This window comes from Megalops cyprinoides, chromosome 8 (genome assembly GCF_013368585.1).
Source record: "Megalops cyprinoides isolate fMegCyp1 chromosome 8, fMegCyp1.pri, whole genome shotgun sequence".
In the NCBI taxonomy this organism is placed as follows: domain Eukaryota; kingdom Metazoa; phylum Chordata; class Actinopteri; order Elopiformes; family Megalopidae; genus Megalops; species Megalops cyprinoides.
The window spans coordinates 38,506,361-38,522,316 of record NC_050590.1 but is presented as its reverse complement, the minus strand read 5'-3'; the positions used below and the strand labels follow the sequence as shown (position 1 = coordinate 38,522,316).

General features: G+C 45.5%; 2 pseudogenes; both read right to left on the bottom strand.

The window, feature by feature from the left end:
• Positions 1 to 5,753: 5,753 nt before the first annotated feature.
• LOC118781696 lies at positions 5,754 to 8,432 on the bottom strand (annotated as a pseudogene).
• A 2,417-nt stretch (positions 8,433 to 10,849) lies between these two features.
• On the bottom strand, positions 10,850 to 11,965 carry LOC118782365 (annotated as a pseudogene).
• Between the last annotated feature and the right edge of the window lie 3,991 nt (positions 11,966 to 15,956).

Sequence of the window (15,956 nt, the reverse complement as noted above, 5' to 3'; positions counted from 1 at the left end):
TGTGTATGCATGTGTGTGAATGTGCAGCTATCCTGTTGTATCTCAGGCTCTGTTCCTTTCTCCCCAGTGTCCAGGTCATCTCTGGCTCCCCACCCAGCTGTGGTCTTTGTGTCCTCCTTTGTGGCTCAGATGTGGTGGTGTTGGGTATCGGAGCTCCTGGCTGCAGTGCTGGGCCAACTCTTGCTGAGCCCTGGATGTGAGGCCTACTCTCTGGGTGCTGTGGTTACCATGGTGCCTTTGAATGTGGAGGGAGGACAAAAGGTCAAAGTCTGTATATCTATGCGACTCCCTGCACACATGAAATAAAAATAATCATCTTTCAACAACAGCTTATCTTTTTCAGAGTCTAATAACAGTTTAGTTTAATTTCCTGAGAGGTTAGCGCACATAGTGACAGACCTGTAAGAATGAGCCAGAGGAGGGCTGTAATGGCTGATCTCTGACTAATCCTTCTCATTTTGAATACAGTACAAGCAGAATCCATATTATTAATTAACTAGCACATCACAAACTGGCTGTTTTGAAGTACAGTGGGTCTCAGTTACAAAGTTTGTGTAGATTTCTTACTAAATTTGATGTCCCCTTGATCTTCTGCGGTGTAGGGAAAGTGAGTGCATTGTGTTGGCATGTAAAAATGTTTCTCAGTACATCAGGCATAATAAGGCTTAGTGATAGCTGGGATATGCCAGACCTGTCACTAAGCTCCCTCTGAAAGATCCCTGTAGGCTTACAGTTGCACTGGTATACCATTTTTGCATTTGTTTCACACATCAGTATACATAGTTAATCCGTGAATATAATTCATTGATATAAACGTAATTATGGTGGAAATGTTATCACAGTGATCTAAAACACGGTGTTGTGCAGTTTCCAAGGTATGACTTTCATATTGACCGCGTATAACTAATTTCATTATGTGATTGCAAAACAATGTAACAGTGTGCTAATGTATTAATTCGGTTGGATCAATGATTCATATGACTGTTACATCTATAGCTGAGTTTAATGGCCTCATTGATTTCTGAAAGTTATCACAACCTGCAACATTAATTTTGTTTGAATAATACCTATATATTTCAATCAAACTGATTCATCTTCGCTGTTATTATGCATTCAATGCTGTTATTATGATCTTTCAATGAGTCATGTTTATAGACTGGAAAACTTACATCTCATGTCTGTAATACACCTGTTCAGTCACAAGATTCAGATTGTGTGCAATTCAGGATGAAAATTTTGCATTTACTTCCGTGGTTGAGATCCCTAGATACTTCAGATACAGCCACTATACATAATAACAACAGTTTGTGTAACATGCAGTTCCTTGTATATATTGTTCTGTCCTCCTTATGCCGTCCTTAGCATAATCTGACAGGCAGCTAAAGTCCTCCCACAATCAATTCACCAGAGACGTTATCCAAAACATTGATGGGTTTATTGACAACGGAACACAGTTTTTTTCGTTTGTAACCACGGCAACCTCGTCAGCGTATATAGCTAATACGTAGTATGCGTAGCCTATAGCTAGCTTCGTTGACGATAGAATCATATATTAAAAACAATATGAATGACTTTATGCATCCATATACTTCTTAATAAAACAAACGTGAGAAATGATATCACTTACTGACGATGGTATGAAACGAGTAAAAAAAAATCGACAAAACGAACCGCCAAGACATCTAACGAAACTTCCTTTTCACGTGACAATGAACCGCTGACATCATGCTATCACTACTGGAACTGCCCAAGGACAAAATAAACGGAAATTAGGAAATACGTATCTGAACACACATACACATACACATACACACACACACACACACACACATATATATATATATATAACTATCTTATTTATTATCTTAGATCCCTTTCTATTAATATAATGTGTAATGATGAGTTTAATGATTCATGGTCAAATATATTTGTGTGCTACAAGAGCAAAGTAAGACTTGAGTTTTAACTGTGCTTCTTTTTGAACTTTTGGATGGACATAATGCGTAGCTGTAGCCTCTCTGTCTAGTGCGGCTGACTTTGCTGTGGTGTCTCTGTCTCTAGTGCGGCTGATTTTGCTGTGGTTTCTCCAGGTAACAGCACATGTCAACATCATGGCACCAGCGCCTTGTCCTCCCCTTCAGGAGAGTGTATGCGAGGGGACTGACTGTGTCACTCATATCACCTCCTCCCCCCTCAGTGGACTCTACCCCTCCCCTGGGTGGTGTCTCCGCCAATGGCAGAGTGTTGTCCCTAGCAACCACACATCTCACCCACAGCTTGGGTATGTGATTAGTTGACAATGTTGAGTTACTGCTATTCTGTCACTCAGGGACAGATCCTCATAAAATGAATACTTGTGGATGTGATCTGCATTTTTCCAGTGTTAGGGGTGATTAAACAACCAGTTATGTGACAAGTGAGCTCAGCTTTATTGAACTGTAGCCTTTTGCATCAGTGTTCAGTTGTTAAACTTACATGTCTTACTCACATCCAGCTCTATGGTAAATGAGGTTATGCCAGCGTGGGTTGAGCTGTCCATTCGCCTTGACACCCAAAAAGTGAACCAGCCTCCTCAGGTTGCCCTGCCCCCCCCTTTAAGGTACCTCAAAACCACCTTACTAATTTAACTACACAAGATCAAATCTGTGTACATCTTTGTACAAACGCACACACACAGACACACACTCATCCACAACATCATATATGATTTTCTTATACACACACAAATGCATACTCATTTACACTATGCAGATAAAATATTACATACAATATATAGCCAAAAGTATGTGGACACCTATATGAGCTTATTGGACATCCCATTCCAAAACCATGGGCATTAATATGGAGTTGCTTTGTGCACAAGGGCACAGTCATGCTGTAACAGGAAAGGGCCTTCCCCAAACTGTTGCCACAAAGTTGGAAGCATATAATACATTTTACACAATATTTACACAATATTTATGCATTGTCAAAAATGTCTTTGTATGCTGCAGCATTAATGTTACCCTTCACTGGAACTAATAGGCCTAGCCCATGGAAACCCATTTCACGAAGCTCCCAATACACAGTTCTTGTGCTGATGTTGCAGCCAGAGACAGTTTAGAACTCTATAGTGAGTGATTCAATAGAGGATAGGCAGTTTTTATGCGCTACGTGCTTCGGCACTCGGCGGCCCCACTCTGTATGTTTGCGTGGTCTACCGCCTCATGGCTGAGCTGTTGTTGCTCCTAGACGCTTCCACTTGACAATTATAGCACTTACAGTTGACCAGGGCAGAAATTTCACAAACTGACTTGTGGCAAAGATGGCGTCCTAAAACAGTGCCATGTTTAAAGTCACTGAGCTCTCCAGTACCACCCATTCTACTTCCAAGGTTTGTCTATGGAGATTGCATGGCTATGGCTATGTGCTTGATTTTATGCACTTGTTAACAATTGGTGTGGCTGAAACACCTGAACTGAATAATTAGGGGGGTGCCCACATACTTTTGGCCATATAGTGTATATATGCAGTTTTAGAACACATTGAAAAATTACATCAACACATGCAAGTGCATATATAACGAAAAAAAGTCCTACATAAACGCAAACATATACACACACATCACACAAGTCACATATGAGTACATGTGACAAGCAGCACAGACAGCAATGGATCAAAATCATCTGGAAGAAGAATCAGATTAGAGTATCTGGGGTATCAGCATCTCCACAAAGAGTCTCTGTGGGGTCCTACTAATTAGTACCACAAAGTTCCACAAAGTACCACAAAGTACCACACACAACTACCACAAACAACCATAAAGTACCACAATATTATATATTATATTATAATATAATGGTAATTAGTAGGACCCGCTCTGGGATGCTAAACATGCATCTGTTCCAGGGCCAGTGAAAACTGCCCTCGACGCTTTTCTCTGAGCGTGCAGGACACAGATGGTGACCAGGTGCGCTGTCGCTATGCTAGAGCTAAGCTCGGGGAGTGCCAGAGCTGCTCCATGCCAGTGTTTCTGCAGCTGGATGAGGTGAGGTTCTCTGAAACACTCTTACATAAATGACAGCCAATCAGTCTTTTATCCAAACTCACTCCCTCCTTCTGTCTTTGCAAATCTGTCCCTTTCAAATTCCCTGACTCCCCTCTCCTTTCCCGTATCTACCTATCTCTGTCCATGTTTTTTTATCATCCATACCTATAACCCTCCCTCAATTCCTCTCCCTCTCTCTTCCTCCATGTTTGTTTGTTCAGGTGGAGTGTGTGCTGATATATGATGGAAAGGGGCAGATAGGGACATACACAGTGGCGTTAATTGTGGAGGATTTTCCTGCTGTACTGCTCAGTAATGATGTTCACAGTAATGGCATGGCCCTCAGTTCTACCCCCCTGCATCTCTCTCTCACAGGTAAGTCTACTGCACTGTACCAATGCTAGTATGAGGCCTTACCTTTCTACTGTGTTAACTATTGCCTCTGGTGCTAGTATTGACTACTGCTGTTAGTAGTGCTAGTGTTAAAAATACTGTTTCTGTTGCTTCTGATACTGTTATTGCTATGAGTACTACTGCAAATAATACTACTGCCAATAGTAGTGTTACTGCTATCTCTGATAATATTATTGCTGCTGCTGCTGCTAATACTACTGCTACTATTACTCCTGCTGCTGCTTTTTCTAATATGGCAGGTACTGATAGTACTCAATTATTAGCAAGTAGTGACACTATCATTAGGGCCACTATTATTAGTGGCAGTATTAGCAGTAGTATCAGTACCCGCTGTATTAGAAAAATACTGCCACTAATAATAGTGGCCCTAATGATAGTGTCAGTACTTGCTAATAATTGAGATCTGAACACAGAATTTCAAGTAAAACTAGATTTGTGTGCATTTCCTGAAGAAAATGCAATGTGTGGTTGCCTGCTTGCATTATTGACTGTACACGCAAACTATTGGAGTTGCTGTCTCCTTCCTCCCATCCCTCTGTGTCTGGTGCAGGAGCCTGAGACGGAGCAGTAACTTGACACCAACTGTCTCTGATTGGCTCACTTACGGATTTGTAAATGTTGAGATGCACGCTCCCTTAGACAAAGGAATGTGTACACGTGACTTGAAGTGGTGGCTGAACTTGGCGACTATTTTGCCTCATAATTTAAAAACCATTCATCACAGAGCTGAACCGACTGCACACGTTTTCCTCTGTTTTGATGTATAATGCATCTAGAGCCAAAATTCACAGGAGTTTTGTGCATTGGGCTTGCCGTCTCCCTCTCCGCCTCCCTTCAAACATTGGTCACATGTGTGTAATTGGTTTGGGAACCAGCCTATTGGCTAACAAGCCACACCTGATTAATTGGAGGCTGATTAAAGACCAGTGTATCTGGAAAGCAGGAGGGAGGCTCATTTTGTCCCTGATGTTGGTTTGTGTAAGCTAGTGTCATTGACATTGTCATTGTCATTGTCCATGTCGCTGTCGTCTTTTAAAATAAATTGTTTCTTTTAACATGTGCTCTTTCTGGATTTACAATTAGTGCATTAATCAGGTTAGCTTACTACCTCATAAGCAAAAGATCACACTAGGAATTAATTAGTACCATGTACATGTACATGTACTATTAATTAGTACCATGTTCCTGTACAACCTGCAACAATAAAAAGAAATCTGCAAGCAAAACCTGCAACAAAGAGACAAGGTTAGTACAGAAGATTTTTTTTTACATTTTATACCATAAAATATAAAAACATAACATAACAGGAAGGTTATACAATAGGGGACAGGTGGATTCTGAAAAGGTGGGTTTTCAGGCTCCTGCAGAAGATGGCGAGTGATTCCGCAGTTCTGATTGGGTGAGGGAGGTCATTCCAACACCGCGGAACAAGGGCAGAAAAAGATGTGGCCAAGTGGAACGGCTGCCAGGTTCCCAAAGTGAGGGGACCGCCAGCTGCCCAGAGGAGGTTGAGCAGAGATATCTGGTTGGAGTGTATGGAGTGATCAGAGACTGAAGGTAGGACGGAGCAGAGCCTCTTGTGGCCTGGTAAGCCAGCACCAGTGTCTTAAACTGGATGCCGGCTGCTACTTGAAGCCAGTGAAGTGCAGTGAGTAGCGGAGTGACATGAGAGTGTTTTGGGAGGTTGAATACCGGGCATGCAGCAGCATTCTGAACCAGCTGAAGTGACCTGATAGCACAGGCCAGTAAGTCAGCCAGTAAAGAGTTGCAGTAGTCAAGGCGAGAGATGACTAGTGCTTCAACTAGGAGCTGGGTTGCTTCTTGGGTCAGGAAAGGGTGGATCCTCCTGATGTTGTAGAGGGAGAATCTGCAGGACTGGGTGACCGCTGCGATGTGGCTTGAGAAGTTTAGCTAGTCATCCAGGGTCACGCCCAGGTTTTTGGCTAACCTGGAGGGGGTCACCACAGAACCCTCAATGGTGATCCAAGTGCCAATTGTTGGGGGGCTCTTAGCTGGGAAAAAGAGAAGCTCAGTCTTCTCCAGATTGAGCTTAAGATGGTTAGCGGACATCCACGAGGCAATGTCGGCTAGGCAGGCTGCAATGCACGGCTGGATCTGAGAGCCTGAGGGGGGAGGAAAAGAGAAGAACAACTGTGTGTCATCTGCGTAGCAGTTGTAGGAAAGACCGTGGGCAGAGATAACCTGTCTAAGTGATTTAGTGTAAAGGGAGAAAAGGAGTGGGCCAAGTACAAAACCTTGTGGGACCCCGGTCTGGAAAGGGCGGGGACAGGAGACTGATTCCCTCCAAGATACCTGATAGGAATGGTCAGACAGGTAGGATTCAAACCATGTGAGCGCAGACCCCAAGAAGCCCATACCAGCAAGGGACGAGAGAAGAATCTGGTGGTTCACAGTATCGAACGGTCAAGTAGTATGAGGACAGAGCTGAGTGACTTCGCTCTGGCCAAGTGAAGTGCTTCTGTGACTGCGAGGAGGGCAGTCTCAGTGGCTGGCTTTGAATCTTGACTGGTTCGAGTCCAGGAAGATATTCTGGAGGAGATAGGGAGAAAGTTAGTTATAGACTGCACGTCCAAGGTTTTTGGAGAGAAATGGTAGAAGAGATACTGGACGGTAGCTTCTGACATCAGCTGGATTTAAAGTGGGTTTGTTTAGCAATGGCATGACCCATGCCCTCTTCAGAACAGAGGGAACTACACTGGTAGACAGGGAGCTGTTGATTAAGGAAGAAAGAAAGGGAAGAATGTCCTCAGAGATGGACTGAAAGAGAAGGGATAGGATCAAGAGGACAGGTAGTGGGACAGTGGGATTTTATTAGATGTAGAACATCAGAGTCAGTTAGGGGGGAGAAGGAGGAGAAGGTAGTGGGTGCGGAAATGGGAGGAGATGAGGGGAAAGAGCCGCAGATGTATTTTACCTAAGTCATCAGCAGAAAGGGATGAGGGAGGAGGAGGAGAATGTAGAGAAGAGTGAGGAGAATGTAGAGAATACTTTGCAAGGGTTAGAGGAGGCAGAGTGGATCCTGGAGTGAAAGAAGGCAGACTTAGCGGAGGATAGGGTAGATGAGAAGGAAATGACAAGAGAGTGGAAATGGGATAGGTCATCTGGAGATTTTGATTTCCATCATCTCCTTTCAGCTGCACAAAGTTTGACTCTGTCTGCACAAATGCAGTCAGTCAGCCATGGGCTGGGCGGGGACAGGCAAGCTGGTCTGGTAACGGGGGGACAGAGGGTGTCCAGGGAGGAGGACAGCGCAAAGAGGACAGCAGAGGATTTCTCCTCAACAGAGAGAAGTGAGAAGGATTCAGCAGAAGGTAGAGAAGAGCACACAGCAGAAGGGAAGGCATTTGGGAAGAGAGTGTGAAGGTTGCATCGAGCTGACACTAATGGTGTGGGAGCTGAGGATTTAGGGGAGGATATGAATGGGAGGGAGGAGGATAGGAAGTGGTGATCAGAAATGTGGAAAGGTGTGACCGTGAGATCAGGAGCAGGGCAGCCTCTTATGAAGACAAGGTCCAGCTGGTTGCCAGCCTTGTGTGTTGGTGGGGACTCCACTAGGGTGAAGCCAAACGAATGAAGGAGGGGGAGGAGACCAGCAGACTGAGTAGAGTTCAGCGGAAGATTGAAGTCCCCCAGCAGCAGGATGGGAGTGCCGTCCTCAGGGAAGGAGCCGAGGAGGGTGTCTAGGTCATCTAGAAACGACTGCAGAAGGCCTGGTGGACGATAGAGAACGGTCATGTGCAGTTTACAAGGGAAAGAAACAGTAACAGCGTGAAATTCAAAAGAGGTGGGGGATATGGGAGGCAACATGGAAACTCCATGAGGGGGAGATCAAGAAACCAGTTCCTCCACCCCTCCCCGAGGGTCTGGGGGTGTGGGAGAATGTGAAGGCAGAGAAGAGGGCAGTGGCAGTGGCAGTGTTCTCCGGTGTGATCCATGTCTCAGTGAGGGCTAGGAAGTGCATGGATAGCATGGAAGCCTGAGCAGAGATGAAGTCGGCCTTCTGTACTGCCAACTGGCAGTTCCAGAGGCCACCGGAAATGACAACAGTAATATCTGTAGAACAAGGCGGATGAATAAGGTTAGACAGGTTACGACTGCAAGGTTGCACAGGTTGCTGTCTGCGAAGATTGGGAGGGGAGATTCAGACAGGAATGGGTACATTTACATTTACATTTATTCATTTAGCAGAGGCTTTTGTCCAAAGCGATGTACAAAAGTGCATACAAAGGGCAAACAGGCACAGGTACAAGAGCAAGATGTGTACATGTCATACAAAGCAGATAGTGCTGAGGCTGAGCCCAAGGTCAGTGTAGCGAGACAGCGCTAATCTGATCTAGGGATACATATATCAAATGCAATCAAGGGACGAAGTACCACTATGCTATCTAGGTAAAACGTGCTACAAATACAAGGTGAGAGATAGAGCTACAAGTACATGCCAAGAATCAAACAAGGTCAACAAGGTCAAAATGGCATCTGGATGTGGCTGGATCGAAGTTGTCGATCAGGTGCGTAAGGGTGGATGAGGTCCTGGAGGTAGGTTGGGGCAGTCTTTTTCACAGCGGAAAAGGTGACAGTCAAGGTTTTGAAGCAGATCTTGGCTGTGATCGGCAGCCAGTGGAGCGATCTCAGCAAGGGGGTGATGCGGGAGAACTTGGGGAGGTTGTAGATCAGCCTAGCAGCTGTGTTTTGGATGAGCTGCAGCGGCTGAATGGTACTGCAAGGGATGTCTGCGAGGAGGACGTTGCAGTAGTCCAAGCGGGAGAGCAGGGTGGCTTGGACGAGCAGCTGGGCAGAGTAGGTGGTCAAAAAAGGGTGAATCCTTCTGATGTTGAAGAGGAGGAATCGACAGGAGCGTGTTGTCTGTGAGATGTAGTCGGTGAAGTCCAGCCTGTTGTCAATGCTGATACCCAGACTCTTCACTGAAGTGGAGGAAGTTACTGTGGTTCCGTCAACAGTAATTGAGAGATCTTGAAGAGGAGAGGTCCTAGCCGGGATGAACAGCTGATCGGTCTTGTCCAGGTTGAGCTTGAGGTGGTTGGAGGCCATCCATCTGGAGTTGTCGGCCAGGCAGGCAGAGATCTTTTCGTTGACCTGGAGGGTGGAGGGAGGAAAAGAAAAGATTAGTTGAATGTCATCAGCATAGCAGTGGTAGGAGAAGCCATGTGAGTTAATGACTGAACCAAGTGAGTTGGTGTAGATGGAGAAGAGGAGGGGTCCCAATACAGAGCCCTGGGGGACACCTGTGGTGAGGGGAGTGGGTGTGGAGGTGGAGCCTTTCCAGTAGACCCGGGAACATCTACCGGTCAAGCAGGACCTGAACCAAGAAAGGGCAGTCCCAGAGATGCCGATCTCCGAGAGCTTGGCGATGAGCAGCTGGTGGTTGACTGTAACAAGTGCAGTGGAGAGGTCAAGGAGGATTAGGACCGAGGACAGGTCAGAGGCTCTAGCTGTGTGGAGGGCCTCTGTCACTGCCCGGAGTGCCGTTTCGGTTGAGTGCCCCGCTCTGAATCCAGACTGGTGGGGATCCAGGAGGTTGTGCTTGTGGAGAAAGGGAGACAGCTGGTTAAGAACAACACGTTCCAGGGATTTGGATACAAATGACAGGAGGGATACTGGACAGTACTTGTTCATGTCAGATGGGTCAGCGGTAGGTTTTTTTAGTAGGGGGGTGACCAGAGCATTTTTGACATCTGTGGGAACAACACCAGTAGTTAGAGATGAGTTGATGATGGAGGAGACATATGGGGTGATCTCACCGGGTAGATGGCACATGATTAGTGTATTTGTGGGAGAGGGACAAGACGATGCAGAACAATAGGTGTTGGTAGCACAAACTCAGGTAGATATAAAAAATGGACCAGAATGAAGAAAACAACACAACAACTAGAGCACAAAGACTGAGAGAAAAATCAACCACAGGGTAGCTAGTGAGCAGACCGCAGTGTGCCCCTCGTTGTTCTTCCTTGGTGGACTCTCGCAGGTAGACTCCCTTGTCTTAGTCCGACCGAGTCTTCATACATTTACATTTACATTTATTCATTTAGCAGACGCTTTTATCCAAAGTGACTTACAAAAGTGCATACAGTAAGTATAGCGACAGTACGGGGACAGGATGTGTACAGTCACACAATGAGACAGTTCTCAGCTGAGAGCAAGGTCTGTTTGAGGACACAGTACTATCAGATTTGTACAATTACAGCCTATAGGGCAACTAATACGATATACCTTCAAACTGCAAACTTCAACAACTTCAAACGGCGCAATGAGCATCAGGGTAAAGGTGGCAACAATAAACAATTTAAAAAGCACAATTTAAAAAGCACAGCGATTTACGACACCACTGATTGGGGGGGGCAGCAATTGTGTGCTGGGTCAGTCCAGGTAGAGTCTGAAGAGGTGCGTCTTCAGGCCCCGACTGAAGGAATGGGGTGAAGGAGCTGTCCGTAGCGGGACAGGGAGTTCGTTCCACCACTGGGGAGCGATGTAGGTGAAACGCCGATGTCTGGCAGAACGAGCACCTCCTGCCTTGACCATGCAAGTAGCGAGGCGTCCAGTTGCTGCTGAGCGCAGGGGTCGGGCTAGTGTGTAGGGCTGGATGAGTTCTTGGAGGTAGGCAGGGGCTGTCCTGTTGAGTGCAGAGAAGGCGAGGGTCAGGGTGTTGAATCTGATCCTGGCAGTGACAGGAAGCCAGTGGAGGGATTTAAGCAGGGGAGTAACATGGGAGAATTTGGGGAGGTTGAAGATTAGTCGGGCAGCTGCATTCTGGATGAGCTGGAGAGGCTGGGTGGTACAGGCTGGGAGGCCTGCGAGGAGAGCGTTGCAGTAGTCCAGTTGAGGGAGAACTGTGGCCTGGATAAGGAGCTGCGTTGCATATGTTGTCAGGAACGGACTAATCCTCCTGATGTTGTGGAGGAGGAATCGGCAGGCCCATGACGTGCGAGCAATGTACTCCTTGAAGTCCAGGTTGCTGTCGAGGATGACGCCCAAGTTCTTTGCTGACTGAGAGGATGGTATTGTGGTGCCATCGACAGTGATGGAGAGGTCATGCAGGGGGGAAGGGCCAGCTGGGATGAAGAGCAGTTCTGTTTTTCTGAGGTTCAGCTTTAGAAGGTGGGATGACATCCATTTGGAGATGTCAGCCAGGCATGCAGAGATTCTTTCGTTGACCTGGGAGGTAGAAGGAGAGAAAGAGAAAAAGAGGATGTGAAAAAGAAGAGAAAAATTGGATGTCGTCAGCATAGCAGTGATAGGAGAAGCCATGTAATTTGATAACTGAGCCAAGAGAGTTGATATAAATTGAGAAGAGTAGGGGTCCCAGTACTGAACCCTGTGGAACTCCTGTAGTGAGGGAGGTGGGTGCAGAGGTGGAGCCTTTCCAGTAGATCTGGGAGATCTACCAGTCAGGTAGGACTTGAACCAGGAGAGGGTGGTTCCAGAGATGCCCATCTCAGACAGCTTTTATATTAGTGTCTGGTGGTTGACTGTGTCGAAAGCAGCGGAGAGGTCAAGGAGGATGAGGACAGATGACAAGTCGGAGGCTTTCGCAGTGTGGAGAGCCTCTGTCACGGCCAGGAGTGCGGTTTCTGTTGAGTGGCCAGCTCTGAAACCTGACTGATGGGGGTCCAAAAGGTTGTTCCTGAGAAGAAAAGGGGATAGTTGGTTAAGTACTGGACGTTCCAGGGTTTTAAATAGAAATGAGAGGAGAGATATCGGTCGGTAGTTTGTAATATCTGATGGGTCGGTGGATGGTTTCTTCACGAGTGGTGTGACCAGACCATACAACGAGACAAGGAAGACAAGGAAGACAAGACCACTCCAGCTGCAGCTACAGCTGCGGCTTAGTGGAAACACTACTAAAGAGCCTTCTGGCTCACAACACTCGCGGCTTACGAGCTGACTACAAAGCTGGCTACAAAGTCTTACCTAGATCCAGCTCTGATGAAGAAGAAACACAACCTTCAATGATGCACACATTATTAATAATAATAATAATAATTATTAGTAATAATAATAATAATAATAATAATAATAATAATAAATATAGCCAAAAGCGGCGATGACGGGGGTGCAAGCAGCTCAGCTGAAAATTGAATAGGTGATGGCTGCCATTGTTTCTGAGTCATCAACTTGTCCTTGAAGACTTTATCAGGACCTTTGACTAAGTAGCAGTATACAAAATTCTAACTTCATTAGAGAATTGTTTTAGGAGATATGGCCATTTCTTTGCTATAGTGCCACCCATTCATGGATTTACACCAAACTTGATCACCTTAAGCCCATTGTCCTATAGATATCAGTTCTCTTGTAAATATGGCCATTGTGATATACATGTATTATATGAAAGAATGTTTGCTGTTACAAGAAGCCAAATTATTTTTGCCATCCCAGGTCAATGAAAGGGCCAAGAACCACAGGGCCAGAAAAAAATAAAAATAAAATTCAGAACAAACACAATAGGGTTCCAGCGCTACATGCTTGGACCCCTAAAAACTAGAAAAGTGCATTTCCTGAAGAAAATGCAGAATGTGATTGCGAGCCGGCAGCAAAAACATACTAACGTATATGAGATGATCGCTAGGATGTGGCTAAGTGGTTGCTAAGGTGTTGCTCGGTGGTTGCTAGGGCATTACTAGGTGGTTGCTAGTCTGTTGCTACATGGTTGCTAAGGTACATAAGGTGGTTGCTAGGGTGTTACTAGGTGGTTGCTAAGCTATTCCTAGGTGGTTGCTAGGGCGTTGCTAGATTGTTACTAAGGTATATGAGGAGGGTGCTAGGGCGTTGTTGGGTGGTTGCCAGGGTGTTGCTACATGGTTGCTAGGTTAAACAATATGGTTACTGGTCATTGCTATGGCGTTGCTCAGTGGTTACCAAAGTGCTGCTAAGTGGTTGCTAGGTGGTTGCTAGGGTGTTGCTAAGTGGTTGCAATACGGTTTCTTACTAATTTTTTTATGGTAAACAATATGGTTGCTAGGATCACACCCACCTTTGGTGAGTGTTGGGTCACATGACCCAAAGCAGCGTATCAGGTCCTGTGGCTATTGGCCAAAAGGTGACCGCGCGGTAAGACTTTGAAAAATGAATTGAAGTTAATGGGTGGATGGAGGGATGAGTGAACGAGTAAAAGATGAGTGCGGGTCAGTATGGATTTCAGTGAGTGTTGGATGGCATGACCTGAGCCAGCATATGAGGTACGTTTGCTGACGGCCTAAGGGTGACCACGTGATAGGGCTTTGAAAAATTAATTGAAGTCAATGGCAGGATGGAGGAATGAATAAATGAGTAAAAAACTGATGAAAAAATGACAAAAAGACGAGTGTGGGTCAAGACGGTCTTGAATGACTGTTGGGTGATTTGTCCTGAGGCAACGTGTGAGGTATGGGGCCAATGGGGTGAAAAGTGACAGAGTGGGAAGGCCATGAAGTGTGAGGGGGGTCATTTTGAAAATGAATGGGAGTCTATGGGGAAAAAAGGATGGAAAAACAACAAAAACCAGAGAATGAGTGCGGGTACAGCTTAGCTGTATACAAGCACACCGATCAGGGTCAGACCAGACGGGTTACAGTTGGTTTGGGGTCGATATCTCAAAAACTGTGGGAGGAAAAGCGGGACAAAATTTGGTGGAATAAGAAGAAGAAAAAAAAAGAAGAATAATAAAACCATCGAATAACAATAGTATGTTGCAATGCTTTGCATCGCAATCACACTAATAAAACTATCGGATAACAATAGTGTGTTTGCTTCGCAATCACAGTAATAATAATAAAAATCAGAACAAACACAGTAGTGTTCCAGCAGCTTCGCTGCTTGGACCCCTAATAATAAGGGACATAAGAACAGTAGCAGCAACCACACTAATACATCCCTCTCTCTGGGAAACACACAGTTTAAAGATTTTATTTGAAAATATTCATATATTTCACTCTTTATGTATTTCATTTTGCAATGAAAGTCATTATTACCAACATGTTTTAGGAGTATCAGGAGTATTATGGCTGTAGGGTATGTTAGACTTCCTCACACAGACCACCAATTATGCAGGGGACATGCCTATCCCCACAGAGGCACCAGCCATGTGGCGAGGATAGTTAACATTCCTCAACGAACATAATGGCTATTAAAATGAGGTCTTTTAAGCCTATTAGAGCCCCGTTTGTCAATACTTTCAGCGACTGAGTCAAACTACAGGAGATCATGAAATGATAACCGTAGTGCGACGTGCACTGGCAAAACATTAATTAGACGTATGTCTAACTGTACAAGTTACCTTATTTAACAAGCTTGGCTCAACTATTTGTAAGTAAATTTAATTGGTGTCCTAACAGTAATTGTAATGGAAAAAAATATCTCGTACAAGATCCAACAAGCTAAACTACAGACGATGCCATTGTTAAACAATAATACTCATTGAGTTATTGTAGAGGGGCAGTCCATCAGACTTGAGGGGATGGAAGCTCATTTATGGTAGGCCTACTGGGAGGCCGCAGTCCATTTTGGCTTCTGGGTTTGTCGTCGAAGACAGAGAGACGTACAGGAGAGATCCAACCATCGTTGGAGAAACAAATGCAGCGTCCAGGTCCGTCACTGGAGGTCTGCTTCTTCTGGCTTTCCTTGCCAGACGCACATTGTTGATGTGGGGATGTCCAAGAGATCCAGTCATCTTTGCACCCGTAGTAGCCGTCTGCACTGACAGCCTCCAACTTCGTGTTGGGTCGCTCTCGTGTGTAAAGAGAAGTGCTATATATTACCCGCAGCTAGGTCTTCTGGCGTCCGCACAGGAATAATGAAGAGACATGGTTGTCTCCGTATTCAGTGATATAGTTGTCTTTTTCGATAGGCTCCAACTTCGTGCTTGGTATTTTGGTTGCATCGTTCATTGTTGAGGGACTTGCTTCCAGAGCCGGTAATGGATTCATAACAGATCGTACTGCAAAGACTTTGGCCATCAGGAGTTGAAGATGAGATCACAATGCATCGGTGGAGTTCAGGTTGCATCGGTTGTGATTTCAGGAGGCATCAGTGTTTGAGGAGTGTTCCTCTTCCAGAGCTTGCTGAGTTCAGAAAATTCTGTTTCGGGGGGAAAGGACTCCCCCCCACAGGGAGACAAGGGACCTGGGGGCAGAGGAACCTGGGAGCAGAGGACAGAAAACCGAGGGGCAGAGGACAGAGGACAGAGAGGGAAAGGACGGAGAGAGGACATCAGACATTGCTGTTGCTGCACTTATATAGAGCCACTCCAATCTCTATAGTCCACGTGGGCACACAGTTTGGTTACTGATTGAGAACTTGCGCCTCTCATTGCCACGTGATCTGATTGGATGATGGGAGCCCATGTATATGCTACGTGACATAGACCTAAGAATCTCCAGTGAACTGTGTGTGATCCCATCGGGGTTGTGTCTTAGAGACATTACATGCATGAGCAGTGCCACAAAGTCCATTTAGAAATGGCTGATAAGGGTGAAGAGTCATGCAGAGCCCAATGCTCTCCGTA